The following is a 16561-nucleotide window of genomic DNA, read 5'->3' as shown; positions in this document are numbered from 1 at the left end:
ACGGCTAGATGGTAGTAATGGTGGCGTGCGGCGCGATGGGGAAAGGATCGGCCGGAGGTTGAAGGAGAGGCCGACATGTGGGGTCCGAGTGGTAGCGATTAGGAGAGGGAGGAGGAAAAGGGAGCAGGCCAGGAAGGACGGAAGGGGAGGTGGGCTAGCTTTCGGGAGAAAAGGAAAAGGAGAGTGAGGAAGGAAATTGGTCCGAATGGATAGAAAAGAAGAGAGAGTGTGTGTGGGTCAGACAAGCCAATTGGCAGTTGGGCCAAGCGAGAGCGGGCCGTGAGGGGAAAGAAGGGAGAGGGAGGGAAAAGGCTTGGGCTGGGTTGGTAGAGAGAGAAAGAGAGTGAGGGAAAGAGAAAACTGGGCCGGCCCAAAGAGAAAGAGAGAGAAGAGAGATGGGCTGGGCTGAAAGTAAAGAAGAAAAAGAGGAAGAAAAAACTTTTTTTAAAAAGACAAAAGATCATTTAACAATGAATTTTCTTCTTTCCCTTTTTTTCTTAAACTCAAATAAAATTTTATTTTGGTGTTACAAATCCTACCTCCTTAAAGAGGACATCGTTGTGAATAATTGATGTATACCATATGATTGTTAGAGGAATAAGTGTTGGATAAGAGTGATGAACTGATAAGGCAAATAATGTAGAAGAGAGTCAAGATATGAACCCAAATATATTTTAAACAGTTTATTTAATGAAGCAAAACAAAACCAAACAAGCACTTGTTCACAAAGCAAGCATTATTACATCGCACGTCCTTGCAGGAACCGTTCTATTGAGAAAACATAAAAGGGTAAACAGCCTAGGAACCTAGCCTAAGAGACCGGATGTAACATCCTGTGTTTTTGTAAAGTATTTAATTGTGCAAAAATGTGGATTTTCAAAAAAAATCGTGTGGAAATGAAAATAGCTAGAGCAACACTAATCTTAACTCCATCTCTCTCTCAAACTCTTAACAAATAAAAATCCAATTAAAGATAATGACCTAATGTTAGTGCGGACTATTTGGAATTTGGTTGAATTTATGGCTCTACCTTATCTAAATTTATTTGAATGATCTTTCTTCAAATTGGGTGGAATTTAGTTTGAATTTGGCCATTCAAACTTAATTCAAAAGCTAACATAAGACCCTAACTTACCTTGGGCCTCATCTGCTAACCTCCCTAACTCGATCCACACACACAAGCCGACCTGTCCCGGCCCAACCTAGCCCAACCCGCACAACCGACCCACACCACCGCTTCTCCCCCTTGCGCCTTGTTGACGGTTGTTAAGTGCTAAAATTGACCGTCAACTAGACTCAATAATAAAGGAAAACTATAGAACTTACTCGCATATGTGTATCACTAACCTAGCTCCACAGTTGTTTTGGTGATTTTATCATTTCAGGAATACAAGTCCGGAATAAGACAATAATACGAAGAAGACGCAGCAAAAACCACAGAAGATCGCATACTACGTCACACATCCAAGAGAAGGCCCACATGTCAGAAAAACTGACGTACAAAAATAGGAAACATATCCACAGTACAGAGGACCCACCAAGCAGTCACCCAGGTGAAGGCGGTGCTAGGGGGTCGGCCGATGTGGCGGAACCACCCAATTCAGTGGGTCCGAGTGCGATAACCATTGTTGCTAGGCAATGCTGATCCAAGTCGCACTCTAACAGTGGTTCCTCGGGTAAAGTCCCGATTAAAGCCACACTAAACTGGGATCGTAACAAACAAGCAACTCACTTGAAGGCGAGCCTAGAGAGTACACAAAACATTTCTTACAACTCGGAGATATGCAGCGGAATTTAAATTTATTACAAACCAGTGCAGCAAAGTAAAGTAGTACTATAGAAGTCTTAACTACTACAGTTCATCAGAGTTCGTTATTCATCGGAAGAGTAAAAGTATGATAACTAGGGAAATAGGAGACACCACAATGAAGCTCATATGTGACATCACTCAGCAGGAGGGGTATTAGCACGTGCTGAGGGACCGTCCCATTCAACTGACCAACCCAGAGGCAGTGTATAAGGCCATGTCAAACCAGCTATCATATCCTCAAAGTCGGTACCTGAAAAACAGTGCCACAAGCAAGACTGAGTATTCTAATACTCAGCAAGGCTTACCCATCATCGGATATACCTTAGTCCGTTAACTAGACATGCAAGGCTCTAAAAAGGCTCTAGGTTTATTTTGCTGAAAAGCAACAAAGAGTAGGTTCTTATATTCAAGTTTTAGCTTTCAGATTCTAGTTTAATTAACCATTCTAAGTAAGCATCCTACTTCTAAACATGCATGGCAGATAAAGCATTTAATTCATACATTAGGATTAATCATCAACATATTCCATTTGTTACTCTGTGTGACAGAAATTGTTAAGCAATCTCATGCTGTGAGAGAGGCGGACGATTCCGAATCGAGTTTCTAAACCTGGCCAGGGGAACCTAACACACACGTATGGGGAACTGCGCCACCCACTCAACTTTTCCCCTTTCTTTTCGGTGCATGGATCTGGGGCACCCTCCCCGACTACAGAGTCCGACCACTCTGCACCCCTACGTTCGGACAAAAATAAAACCTAATTCTACCAAGAGGGTGCAAATCGTCCCACTACCCGGTCCATGTACTTAAGCTTACCGTTTATCATATTTTTCGGCATGTGTCTATTACTTTCAAAACCTTAACGAAATGTTCCACACACCGCGATGTCACTACACAAACAGGGAATCACAAGTACCACATCCCTGCCCCGTGGTCCTTATATTACTGCAGAATGTAAAAGCATTTCAATTCCTATAATCTCGCGAGTAGCAGGAAACTACTTGACTTTTACCGGTTCTATTAGCCATGCATCTAGTCTGAAAATAACTCGGAACCTAGGAACATGCATCTACAGTTACAAACAACGCCTAAAAACTTAAATGCACAAATAAATAAATTATTACAACACATTTTTACATGAATAATTAGAAGAAAATAATATGATTTAAATGCACCGGGGCTTGCCTTCTTGAGCACTGATAGCCTGTGGCTCTTCTGGGGCTTGGCCCAGGTCTTGATTCATGTTAGTACAATTAAGATAAGCACCCTCTGAAGTGATAAGATTCGCGGGAACCAGCTCGTAATCACCGTTAATCAGATTTACCATTTCTATATGAATGCAGAGATTGAGTGTTACAATATGATACGAATGTTCTTTCCTTCACTATAAAGTTATAATCCAACAAAACAGTTGAATTCAGTAATTAACTTTTCAATTCATGTTCATGGGCAGTCATTTATAGAGTAGTACTTAGATTTACTTTACTTCATAAAATGAGCTGTGTTGGGGTGTTTGATTTCTAAACTAGAAACATAAAGACATGTACGAAATTAATAACAGAAGCTGTTGGCATGATCTGGTGCTGAAATATTTACATCTAGCAGATCAAATACTCTAGAATGTTCAATAAAACTTTCAGGATTTAACAGCAAGGCATCTAAGCATGAAAATTCACTAACTCAGATTATACTAGGAACTTCATAAATTTGTACAGATTGCTATGCGTGGATTCTGGAGCTCAAAATTTAACAGCTACAACTAGACATTATTTTCTCAGATCTATAATTTTTATAAAATTAATCTAAGCATGTAACAGGAGATATAAAATTGACAAAGTTAACATGCATTGATCAAACTTAATTTCTATAGAGAGTTTTGCAATGTTTTTGGACATCAATTTTTTTCCAGAGCTTGGTTATATAAACATGCTTCAGTAAAAATATAAACATGAGCTTGTATAAAGATTTGAAAAATAAAACGACCAGTATAGCATGTCAAACTTTTTCTATGGTATTTAGTCATACTGAATAGACATGGATCCAAAAATCATGATCATACATGCAAGATTTCATTCAGAATGAAAATAACAAAACTAGCCATGGTATATCATGCATGATTTACATCTACAATTCTACTCATGAACTGGAGCTCAAACTTTACAAACATGAATATATGACTAAAGTAGAGTTCCATAAATAATCTCAGATTTTTCTAAGCACATGAACTATTTATCATGAAATAAGCCTATTCAACATGCATAAAATCCAATATATAGTAAACCAGATATAAAATTTCTCAAACTTACTCAACAGTAGGGATTTAGTGACATGCATGTAGGGAAAAAGTTTCATATACAGATCACTAATAACCTAAGTCTAAAACTTTGCTCGGGACAAGCAAAGGGCTAGCTTGGGGGAGTTGTTGACGGTGCTTAAGTGCCATTTTCACCCGTCAACTATACTCAATAATAAAGGAAAACCACATGCCTTACTCACATATTTGTATCACTAATCTCACTCCATAGTTGTTTTTGAGTTTTGTACATTTCAGATGAGCAGGAGCGGAATAAGACGAAAACACGCAGCAGACGCCATATAACTACGCAGAATATCGCATCCGGCGTCACACCCTTACAAAGAGGGCCCACATATCAGAGGAAATGGGGCCTCCACGCAAGATGCACTAGAGGATAAGGATAAGATCCAATGAATCAACTACTCAGCAAAGGATCAGGCCAAGGGGCTGCCAGGTGGGGTCGGCCGAACCTGGCCTGGTTCCCGTCCAGGTGCACTTCGAGGAGTAGATGCCAAGGCACCTGATCACCTTCCATATGTGCATTGGCGGGAAACCTACCTCTAGAGCTATAAATAGGGCCTCTCTCCACCCCCCTCAACACACACACACACACACTTCATTCCATTCTCTCCAAGAAGGCTCTCCTCTCTCTTGCTCTCTTAGCTAGGTAGGGGAGCTAGGCTAGTTCTCTTTAGCGAGCAAGTCATCCTCGGGGTCATTGAGCAATCCTCAGCTCCTGGTATGTCTTTGTATCCGACTTGTCAGACTTCTATTCATAATATAGAGTTCTGCCATGGTTGCTTTACTATCTTGATAGTTTATCAATCCATGCTTAGATCGTTCATAAGTTATGCTACGGTCTTGGTTAGGCCAGATGATCCGGGTACGGATAGAGGTTCGTTGTGCTTTCGGGCTTGCTCTAGTGTTTTACTCGTCCATCCGAAGGGTGGGAGACCTGGGGGCACTAGATTAGTGACTTCATACATGAGCGTGGTGCTCGGGTATGCGGGATCCTTCGGATATGACCGTGCTCCACTGTGTGACTGGGGTAGACGGCAGGTGGTGACAGCCCTGTCCGTCTAGCATAACAGCGGTGTTGCGTTTAGCGTACTCCCCGACGTTCGGGCTCGGTGTAGGAGTTCATGCAAAGAGGAAACGGTACTGGATGTACTCCGGTGCGGGACCTTCTCCCCGCTATCCCATTTTCTTGGCACCTGCAGTCCTAACCATTATCTAACATGATCCCAGCTTTGGATAGAAGCACTAGGACACCTAACCTAGCCTAAGCTCCAGCTGACTTGATGTAGGATAGAGTAGTTCTTTATTTTACAGTTTCTCTCCTTTATTCCTTCCTCTTGGAATGTGGATGTGTGCTGTGTCACATTACCCTTACTTATTCTTTATATGTACTTACCTCTGTTAGAGTATTGCCTATTGCTTGAGGCACAATGTCATGGTTAATGTTGAGTACAATACCTTTGCCGCTGCCATCCTTTGGGACACAAATAAATGACGATACCCTTACTCTCCGAGTGAAATGCTACAATGGTATATCCGTGCGCTTGCGGATCCATCTGTAATCGTATTGATTATACCACGAGAGTGGCACCCTTTGGGTGCAGTTGCTAGGATGCGTTCGGCGCCCTCATTTCTAGTGATTGCACTAAGGACTGCCAACATGCATTTCTGGCGTTGTTGCTAAGGATTAACCATTCCTAGTGATTGAGCTAAGAAATGTCAACAGTCGCGTTGGAATTTTTTGCAACAAATCCACCTGATCCAGACCATCTGACCTAAACTCATGTTTTGGTGCATTTCGTGGTGTCTGGGTGGATTTGGGATCATTTTGTTACTGCACAAAACTCGGTGCAAAATGGGCTAAATTGGTGCAATCAATGCAAAAGTTCGCGCCACGAAGTCGCTTCAGAATTTCAGGCAACGAGCACACCCAATCTACACCATAGGACCATAAACTCATGTTTTGGTGTGTTTCGTAGTATTTGGGTGCATTTGGGATTGTTTTGTTATGGAAGTAAACTCCGTGCAAAACGGGCTGAACTGGTGCAATTATTGCAAAAGTTCGTTCCATGAAATCGCTTCATAATTTCTCGGAACGACTGCACCCAATCCACCCCATAGGACCCTAAACTCATGTTTTGGAGCATTTGATAGTGCTCGTGTGGATTTGGGAATGTTTCGTTATAGTAGTATACTCGGTGCAAAATGGGCGTAAGTGATGCAATTAATGCAAAAGTTTGTGCCATGAAGTCACACGGAATTTTTCGCAACAAATGCACAGGATCCACCCCATTGGATCCTAACCTCACATTTTGGTGTGTTTCTTAGTGTTATGGTGCATTTGGGACTATTTCGTTACTGCATGAAACTCAATGCAAAACGGGCTGAAGTGGTGCAATTACTGCAAAAAGTTCATGCCACGAAGTCGCATCGGATTTTTTTTTGCAAAGAACGCACCCGATCCACCCCATTGGACCCAAAACTCATCTTTTGGTGCGTTTCGTAGTGTTTGGATGCATTTGGGACCGTTCCGTTGCTTTTTGATACTCGGTTCAAAACAGGACGAACTTTTGCATTTGCCACAAAGTTGCATTAGAATTTTTTGCAACAAATCCACCCGATCCACATCATCTGACCCTAAACTCATGCTTTTGTACGTTTCATTGTGTCTGGGTGGATTTGGGATCATTTCGTTACTGCAAGAAACTCGGTGCAAAATGGGCTGAACTGGTGCAGTTAATGCAAAAGTTCGTGCCACGAAGTCGCTTCAGAATTTCTCGCAACGAGCGCACCCGATCCACACCATAGGATTATAAACTCATGTTTTGGTGCGTTTCACAGTGTTTGGGTGCATTTCGGATTGTTTTGTTACGAAAGTAAACTTAGTGCAAAACGGGCTGAACTGGTGAAATTAATGCAAAAGTTCGTGCTACGAAGTCGCTTCATAATTTCTCAGAACGACTCCACCCGATCCACCCCATAAGACCCTAAACTTATATTTTGGTGCATTTCATAGTGCCTGGGTGCATTTGGGAATGTTTCGTTACGGCAGTAAGCTCGGTGCAAAATGGGCTAAAGTGGTGCAATTAATGCAAAAGTTCGTGCCATGAAGTCACATCGGAACTTTTTGCAACAAATGCACCCAATCCACCCCATTGAATCCTAAACTCAAGTTTTTGTGCGTTTCTTAGTGCTTGGGTGCATTTGGGACCATTTCGTTACTGCATGAAACTCGGTGCAAAACGGACTGAAGTGGTGCAACTATTGCAAAAGTTCGTGCCTGTTGGCATTTCTTAGCGTTGCCACTAGGAGTGGTTAGTTCCTAGCAACGCCACCAGAAATGTTGGTGTTGGTATATCTTAACGTTTACAGAAGGATCCGCAAGCGCACGGATATACCGTTGTAGCATTTCACCCGGAAGTATTCAGGGTATCGTTATTTATATTTTCCCAAGGGATGGCTAGGTTGTGTAAAGTTTATTTACTTAGTTGCATAACCATGACACCTATGTGTTATCGCCATAAATTAACAGGATTAATTTATGGGCCGAAAGCAAGATGGGCTTAAAGCAGAAGATTGAAGAAGACTTGTAAATCGGCTCCTGCGTGAGCATCTGGGCCACATGAGCCATGTATCTTTAGATTTAGTTCAAGGTTAGAGATAGAGTCTGATCGGGACAAGATTAGTTTAGATTGTTTCCCAAGTCTCCGGACTATAAATATGCATCCTTTGTTATTCGTAAAGGAGAGCGTCATCACGTCTCGCAAACAACAACTCTCGGCGCATCGCCACCCCTAATCCTAGGGTTTCATCCAAGTAAGTGCCATGCTGCCCTGATCGCTTCTTGCGATCACGACAGTATTGTTCTTGCTTTTACCTTGGTATTACTCGTACTGAAGCGTTTTTGATGGCGAGTAGTACTAGTTATCCTGATGTTTGTAGCATGACTTTTAGTAGATCTGTTGTGCTTCGTTGCTTATCATCTACGAATATCATGTTGTCTCTGTGCAGTCACGTTTCAATCTCATGCTAGTTCTTGTCGCATAGAATTAGTTGTACAGAGGCAACACCCTACTTCTTTTATGTCTAGTAGATCTGATCTGTTATGGTTTGCTCTTATCTTAAGAGTTGGTATAATATCTGCTAGGTTAGGCCTTGCAAACGGATTGGATGATCTGGTGGTGTAATATATGCTTTATCTTAGCCTTGATAGGGATTGTTCCGGGAATCGGCTCTTGCTAGTTCTTAGGCCTCTGTTTTGGGTTGTGGTTTAGTTGTCTGTTATGTTCATTAGGCCTAGTCACATGTAGGATGTTCCGATCTAGCAGTGAAGCTGTTACCATTGTGGATTAGATCAATTAGATTTAATTGAAGCAGTTTTATAGTTATTTGCTTTATTTATCATATCTGGATACAATCAGATCTCATCTGACACCGGGACTCGATCGGCTCTTTAAAGCCGATGCAAGAGTCGTCCCGGGGAGCCGACCACGGCTCGGACTTACGTTTACACGTGTCTTTATATGCAGGAAACTGTTTGGAGCACGTTTGCACCTTCCTGATTGGGTATAGGTCAGGTGGCACGCCCGGCTTTCACACATCCTCCCTTCGCGTGACGGAATTGCGAGCCGTCGACGAGGGAGCAGTTCCTGCCAGCGCCCCAGCAACCTCTCGGCTCTTCGTGTTGCCCGTCGCTGCTCGCCGGTGGGTTTCGACTGACAACACATTCTGGCACGCTCGGTGGGACACTTCTCGGCAACAACGTCCACTGCAACAATGACTGGAGCTCAAGATCAAGAACCCGCTCCCAAGCCCGTCACGTATGAAGAGCTTCCTCCTGAACACAACAAGAAGTATGATGAGATCAAAGCTCTGCTGGAAGCCGATCTCATCGGCTCTTTTGAGAAGACTCGCAACCATGGCATCAGGTGGAAGGGGTTCTCACCAGAAGGCGCTCTTGACAATGTAGATCTGTCTGTACCATCTGAAGAGCGCACCAGAGCCCTGCGTCAGGAGATGAACTACATGGTGGCCCATGCGCTTCATAGGCACTCTTAGATCCTGATGAACGAATTCGAGTGCATGGCGCATCGCGTCATCCAGGAGATAATCAAGAACCAGTACTCTCCATCGGGGCCAACCCTGGGGAGTCACACAGAGGAAGCTGCACTGCATTCTAGGCCGCAACTGCCATTCTCATTTGCAGCTCCTAGACCACAGAGCTCGTCGATCTACGTCATCCACAAGATCGGCGGTGATCCTGGAGAAGGCCAGTTCCTCACCGAGCCACCCAAGGAGATCCCGCACGGCTACACGTGCGCCTACATCCCTGACAGCGTCAGTCCAACACGCTCGGTGCAGATGGTAAACCCAGGAGCTTCTGGAGCGGACGCAGAAAAACAAGCGTGGCTGGCAAAGTACACTACTGGGCCGAGTGCTGAGCCATCGGCCCCAGGAGTTCTTAGTGTGGAGCAGGTCAGTGCGATACTGAGAGACCAGTTCGGCATCCTGCCCAAGAGGAAAGCGATCGGCTATTCTAAGCCATATCCGAGTGACTATGACTTGATCCCACTGCCACCCAAGTATCGGCTTCCTGAGTTCACCAAGTTCAACGGGTCAGAGGGAGCCAGCTCCATCGAGCATGTGAGCCGATACTTAACGCAGCTTGGGATGATCTCAGTGTCGGATCCATTGAGAGTCCGGTTCTTCGGCCAATCCCTTACATGCCCAGCTTTTGGATGGTATGCATCACTGGCTTTGGATTCGATTCGGACTTGGAGGCAGCTTGTAGATCAATTCCATACCCAGTACCATTCGGAGGCTGCTGAAGCTGGAATTGCCGACCTCGTCCAGGTCAGGCAAAAGCGAGGGGAGACTGTGTCGGAGTATATACAGTGCTTCAGAGAAGTCAAGAACCGATGCTACTCGTTGCGCATCACAGAGAAGGAGGCAGTCGATTTGGCTGTCCTCGGGCTTGCTAAGCCGATCAAGGATGCGGCTTTTCAGTTGGAGTTCATATCTCTGGCGCACCTGGTGCAGAAGCTTACAACATACGAGCATTACCATCCTGAGCTGTACCAGGACAAGTTCAAGCGCCATGTAAACATGGCCAAGGCGGATGAATCTGATGACTCTGGTGAAGAGCAAGAAGTGGCCGTGGCAGAGTGGACTCGGGGGGCAAACCCTGTCCCGTGCAAGTGGGTCAAACAGCAGGGGCTTGTGAAGGGCTTCGACTTCGACGTAACCAAGGTAGAGCAAATATTTGATCTGCTCCTCAAAGAAAAACAGTTGAAGCTCCCAGAAAATCACAAGCTACCAACGCCACAAGAGCTGCAGGGAAGACTGTACTGCAAATGGCACCACTCGTTCACTCATTCCACGGGTGAATGCAAGGAGTTGCGTCGTCAGATACAATCGGCTATCGAGCAAGGCCGATTAATTTTGGCTCAACATACGATGAAGGTCAACACGAAGCCTTTCCCACAAGCCAATGTGGTAGAGTTGTCGGACTTCACTCCTACGGGTCAGAATTTTTCATTCCAGATCAACATGGTGGGACCCACGCGCCGCCATGACAAGCAGAGGAGAGAGGCCGCTTCTGGCAAACGGCCGCAGGATGAACGTGAGCTGGAACAGCAGCATGTGACTGAAGAGCAGGTGCGTCACATCCGCAATCAGCTTCCAGCTTCTAATCGGCTTCTGGAAAAATACCAGTACCAGTACCAGCTACGCCGCCGATACGAATCGGAAGAAGACGAGTACGAGCACCGCTCAGGAAGGACACTGGGGAAACGTCAGGCTATACGCGATCACTGGCATTGTCCGTTCTTCAGGTACTATTGGAATTCCGGCATGAGCCGATTACCTACTATAGATGATTGCTTAGAGTGCAGGCCTCGAGGACACCAGCAGGACAAGACATCAGTGTTCCGGCGCTTGGGGCCCGGAACACGTCATGATGACCGTATAAAGAGGCCAACCAGGGGCGATTCTGAGCAAGAAGAAGAAGAAGAAGACAGGTATCATCGCCCACGGTGGTGTCCTGACGGGCTCAATCGCTCGCAAAAGCGCAGGGTGCAGCGCTTGCACAATCTGGAAGAGGCAGAAGCAAAGTATCTTGACGTGCTGAGGAAAGCGCGTCCGGATCTCGCAGAGCAAGTCAGACGACCGCGAAGGGAGGACATGCGCCCTCCGAGAAAAGAGTGGCGCCCCAAGCAGACAAAAGCCGATGAGAAGCCATCGGCTGATGTGAACATGGTGTTCGTGCTCCCATCGGAGTTTCGAGCACCCCAACCGGAAGAATCGGCCATCGCACAGTTGGATCTGGGCCCACAGCCGATCATCTTCGAGAAGCCCAAGGGGAAGAGCTACAAGCACCTAAAGGGGTTATATCTCAAGGGTTTCATCAACGGCAAGCCTGTGAACAGGATGTTGGTCGACACTGGTGCCGCAGTCAACCTGATACCATACTCTGTGCTGCGCCGATTGGGTCGTTCTTCTGCCGATCTGATCAAGACCAATGTGATGCTTAATGACTTTAATGGACAGCCATCAGAGGCGATGGGGGTTCTTAATGTGGAACTGACAGTGGGCCGCAAGACTGTACCAACATCGTTCTTCATCGTTAACAGCAAGAGTACATACACAGTGCTGCTTGGAAGGGACTGGATTCATGCCAACTGTTGTATCCCTTCCACAATGCATCAGTACCTCGTCCAATGGGATGGCGATGAAGTAGAAGTGGTCCCTGCAGACGATTCCAGCGAGGTCTCGGTCGCAGATATGAACGCCTGGGATGCGGAAGGACAAGAGCCAATCTCAGGGATCGCCCTGGAAGACTGTGATCGGATCGAGGCGACAAAAAACGGACTGAGGCTGGTGTTATCCACTGGCCTCACAGAATAGATGCATCCTGGCAAGCCACGGGGTGTAATAGAAATAGAAAGGCCGGTCCCAGCGATCGGCCCCAAAAAATAGAAAAATTCTGCTTGTGGTCGGAATTGTTACATCATGTACACATGATGGCCTGCTCTGGCAGTTGGCCACTCATTGACTATTTGGCTCTGAGTGATAATAGAAGTATAGAAGCGGCCAGCCCGTGCGGTTGGCCAAATAATTTTTCTTGTCATCTCCCTGTGTTTGCCGCTGATCTTGTGGATAGTGAAGACTCGCTTGCATTCGCAGCTGATTTTTCAGACGACGGCAAACTCGGATACGGGTTCACATCAGCTGATGATTTGGAAGAGATTGACATCGGTCCTGGGGATAAGCCACGGCCGATATTTATCAGCAAGAAGTTGGATCCGGCTTTGCGAGAGGAGATGATTGCACTGCTAAAAGAATACCGGGATTGCTTTGCATGGGACTACACCGAGATGCCCGGACTGGATAGAAGCATAGTCAAGCATCGGCTCCCGCTCAAGAAAGGGTTTCGGCCGTTTCAGCAACGAGCACGTCAGATGAAGGCCGAAGTCCTAGAAGAAGTTAAGAAAGAGGTGGAAAAGATGCTGGATGCTGGGTTCATCAGGTCGTGCCGATATGCAGAATGGATCTCTAGCGTGGTACCGGTACAAAAGAAGGATGGCCGATGGCATGTTTGCGTCGATTTTAGAGATCTCAACAGAGCAACACCAAAGGACGAATACCCGATGCTTGTTGCAGAAACATTGATCAACGCAGCTGCTGGCCACAAAATGATGAGTTTTATGGATGGCAATGCTGATTACAACCAGATCTTCATGGCCCCAGAGGACGTGAACAAGATTGCGTTCAGAGTACCAGGTGCAGTTGGCTTGTTCGAGTACTTGGTTATGACCTTCGGGCTGAAAAATGCCGGTGCAACGTACCAACGTGCTATGAATTACATTTTTCATGATCTCATCGGCAAGCTGGTAGAGATTTATATTGATGATGTCGTAGTCAAGTCCAAATCAGCTGCGGGGCATTTAGAAGATCCGCGTCAAGTTTTGGAGCGGACTCGGAGGTTTGGGCTCAAAATGAACCCAAAGAAGTGCGCTTTCGGTGTGTCGGCCGGTCAGTTTCTGGGATTCCTGGTGCATGAACGGGGAATCGAGATCGGCCTAAGGAGTCAAGAAGATGTAAAGACGATGAAGCCACCTACTACAAAGAAGGAGTGCAGAAACTCATCGGTAAAATTAATTTTGTCAGGCGATTTATTTCTAATCTGTCCGGACGTATTGAGCCGTTTATGGGGTTAGTAAAGATCAAATCCGATGACGAGTTTCGCTGGGGGGCAGAACAGCAACAAGCTTTCGATGAAATCAAGGAATATTTGTCAAAGCCTCCAGTATTGGTTCCTCCTCAGCAAGATAGGCCGTTCTATGTGTACCTATCCGTGGGTGACACTTCCATTGCTTCGGTGCTAGTCCAGAAGCATGACGGCCAAGAGAGGGTGGTTTTCTACCTCAGCAGATGCATGTTAGACGCTGAGACCAGGTATCCTGAAATCGAGAAGCTTTGTCTTTGCTTATACTTTACATGTACGAAGCTTCGCCATATTTTGCTCTCGGCGGAAACAATTGTCATATGCAAATCAGATATCATAAAGCATATGTTGTCGGCCCCTGTCCTTAAAGGCCGACTTGGAAAATGGATGTTTGCATTGTCAGAATTCGATATCCGGTACCAGCCTGTAAAAGCAGTCAAAGGACAAACACTGGCGGATCTTGTTGCGGACAAGATCAGCACTGATATTGCTGCATTATTTATTCGTGCTTGGGCTATGCTCTTTGACGGATCAGCTTGTGATGATGGGTGCGGTGTGGGAATTCTGTTGGTGTCGCCTCGTGGGGCGACTTACTCCTTCTCCATCAGAATGACTGCCCCATGCACCAATAATCTGGTGGAATATGAAGCCGTTCGCAAAGGGATGGAATTGCCTCTCGAAGCCGGTGCAGAAGCGGTGGAAATTTTTGGAGATTCGAAGCTGGTGATTTCTCAGCTCACGGAGGAATATAGGTGTGAGAGCGAGGCTCTTTTCCCGATATGGATGCAGTGCCGTGAGTTGATGTCACGATTCAGGTACATCAATTTCCACTGGATACGCAGGACTCTGAACAATGAAGCCAATGATTTGGCACAGATGGCTTCTGGCTACAAGGAGACAGATGATGGAGTCGAGGTGGAGGTTCAGTTTCTAGAACCCGGAGACTGGAGAGCCGATATCTCCAATTACTTGAAGGATTCGGCTCGGGGGGCACCCAGAAGGATAAGACTCAAGGCCATGAAGTATGTTCTGATAGGGGATGACATGTTCTACATGACCTTGGAAGGACTACTACTTAAATGTCTGGGGCCTTCAGAGTCAAATCGGCTCTTGCATGAGGTTCATGAAGGTGCCTGCGGTACTCACCAATCGGCTCATAAGATGAAGTGGCTGATTAGGCGATCGGGTTATTACTGGCCCAGTATGCTGGAAGATTGTTTCAAATATTATAAAGGATGCTAGGCATGTCAGAAGTTTGGCAAAATTCAGATAGTGCCGGCGTCAGTGATGAATCCGATCATCAAACCGTGGCCATTCAGAGGTTGGGGCATGGACATGATCGGACAAATCAACCCGTCGTCCAGCAAGGGTCACCAATGGGTTTTAGCTACCATAGATTATTTCACAAAGTGGGTAGAGACAGTGCCCATGAGGTCGGTAGCATCGAGAGATGTGATCAGTTTTGTCAAAGAGCACATCATTCACAGATTTGGGATCTCTCAGACCATTACGACCGATGGAGGATCGGTCTTTATATCAGAGGAATTCAGAAAGTTTGCCGATGACATGGGGATTAAGCTGATCAGATCATCTCCATATTATGCCCAAGCTAATGGACAGGCTGAACCATCCAACCAGAGCCTCATCAAGCTCATAAAAAGAAAGATCGATGAATATCCTAGGCGCTGGCATGAGGTGTTGTCGGATGCTTTGTGGGCATATCGTATTTCGTGTCATGGGTCCACCAAGACGTCGCCGTACCATCTAGTCTACGGCCAGGATGCTGTGCTACCGTGGGAGATCACGGCCGGATCAAGGCGTGTTGAGTTTCAGAATGGTCTATCTGCTGAACAGTATGCAGCCTTGATGAATGACAACGTGGAGGACCTAACGGGACTAAGACTTTGGTCGTTGGAAAAGATCAAAGAAAATAAGGCTAAAGTCGCCCGTGCATACAACAAGAAGGTCAAGCCTAAGGATTTCCAGGTGGGAGACTTGGTTTGGGAGGCAGTATTGCCGTTGGGAACTAAAGATAAAAAGTTCGGTAAATGGTCTCCAACTTGGCATGGGCCGTACAAGGTTGATCAGGTTTTGCCTGGGAATGCATACGTGCTCGAGGAATTGGACGGTGTCAAGTTTCCTGTTGCTGTCAATGGACAGCATCTGAAGAAGTATTTCCCGAGCATGTGGAAAGGCAAGTAACGAAAAGCCGATGAGATCCATCTGGCTGCAGTGTAATAGGCCAACACGTTGAGTTGGCCGGTAAAAAAAAACAAAAAGCCGATGAGATCCATCTGGCTGCAGTGTAATAGGCCAACACGTTGAGTTGGCCGGTAAAAAAAATATGATGATGACAGGCCAACACGTTGAGTTGGCCGGTAAAAAAAAATTGATGATAGGCCAACACATTGAGTTGGCCGGTAAAGAAAAAATGCATATGAGAAGTAAGATAGCCGATGTGTAACCATCAACTTTAGATGTTTTTAAACAAGTACAAGTTTCAGGTTAACAGGCAGTACTGATTGTCTCTTGAGCCTATCTACTGGTTCAGGAATTCTTCTATGGCATGGATGGCTTCAGTACGGACGGCATCTGCTCGTGCTACAATCACTTCGTCATCCTTGTCATTGCCTGAAACTATTTGCCGACTCAAGGTGCTGATCTCTGCAAACTCTGCTTGGATCTGCTCAGATATTTTCTGGGTTTCTTGTTTGGAGTTTGCAATGGAAGTTTCCTCGGCCTGGATGAGTTCCTTGGTAGTGCGGACCTTTTCTTTGAGTTCCGACAGTTCTTTCTTCAGGAGGTTGAGTCGATTCATGTTGGCAGACACATCAGCTTTGATATCTAGAGTTGCTTTCTTCTGGTTAAGGGCCTTGCACTTTTAGGTAATGTCAGCTTTCAGAGAAGCTTGGGAGCGACGTGCTTCCATTCTTTGTTGTGCTTTACTCACTTCTATCCGAAAGAACAAAAGGTTGCTGGCTGACCAGAGCTTGATTTGCAATGGCTCCGGGAGTTGGGATTCTATTTGCTCGAAGATGTTCTTTGTCTTGCTGGAGTCGTTAACTAGAGCAGTGATCGGAGCAGATAGAAGATCCTTGATAAGTTGAAGCTGATGTGCCAAGTTAGCCGATTGTTGCAGAGAAGATGTCTCTGCTCCAGGGGTAGTCAGGCCCATTGATGCAGGGTCAAAGGAAAGCAAACCTGAAATATC

This window comes from Panicum virgatum, chromosome 2N (assembly GCF_016808335.1).
Source record: "Panicum virgatum strain AP13 chromosome 2N, P.virgatum_v5, whole genome shotgun sequence".
Taxonomy (NCBI): domain Eukaryota; kingdom Viridiplantae; phylum Streptophyta; class Magnoliopsida; order Poales; family Poaceae; genus Panicum; species Panicum virgatum.
The sequence above is the reverse complement of the archived record's forward strand: the minus strand, read 5'-3'. Positions refer to the sequence as shown.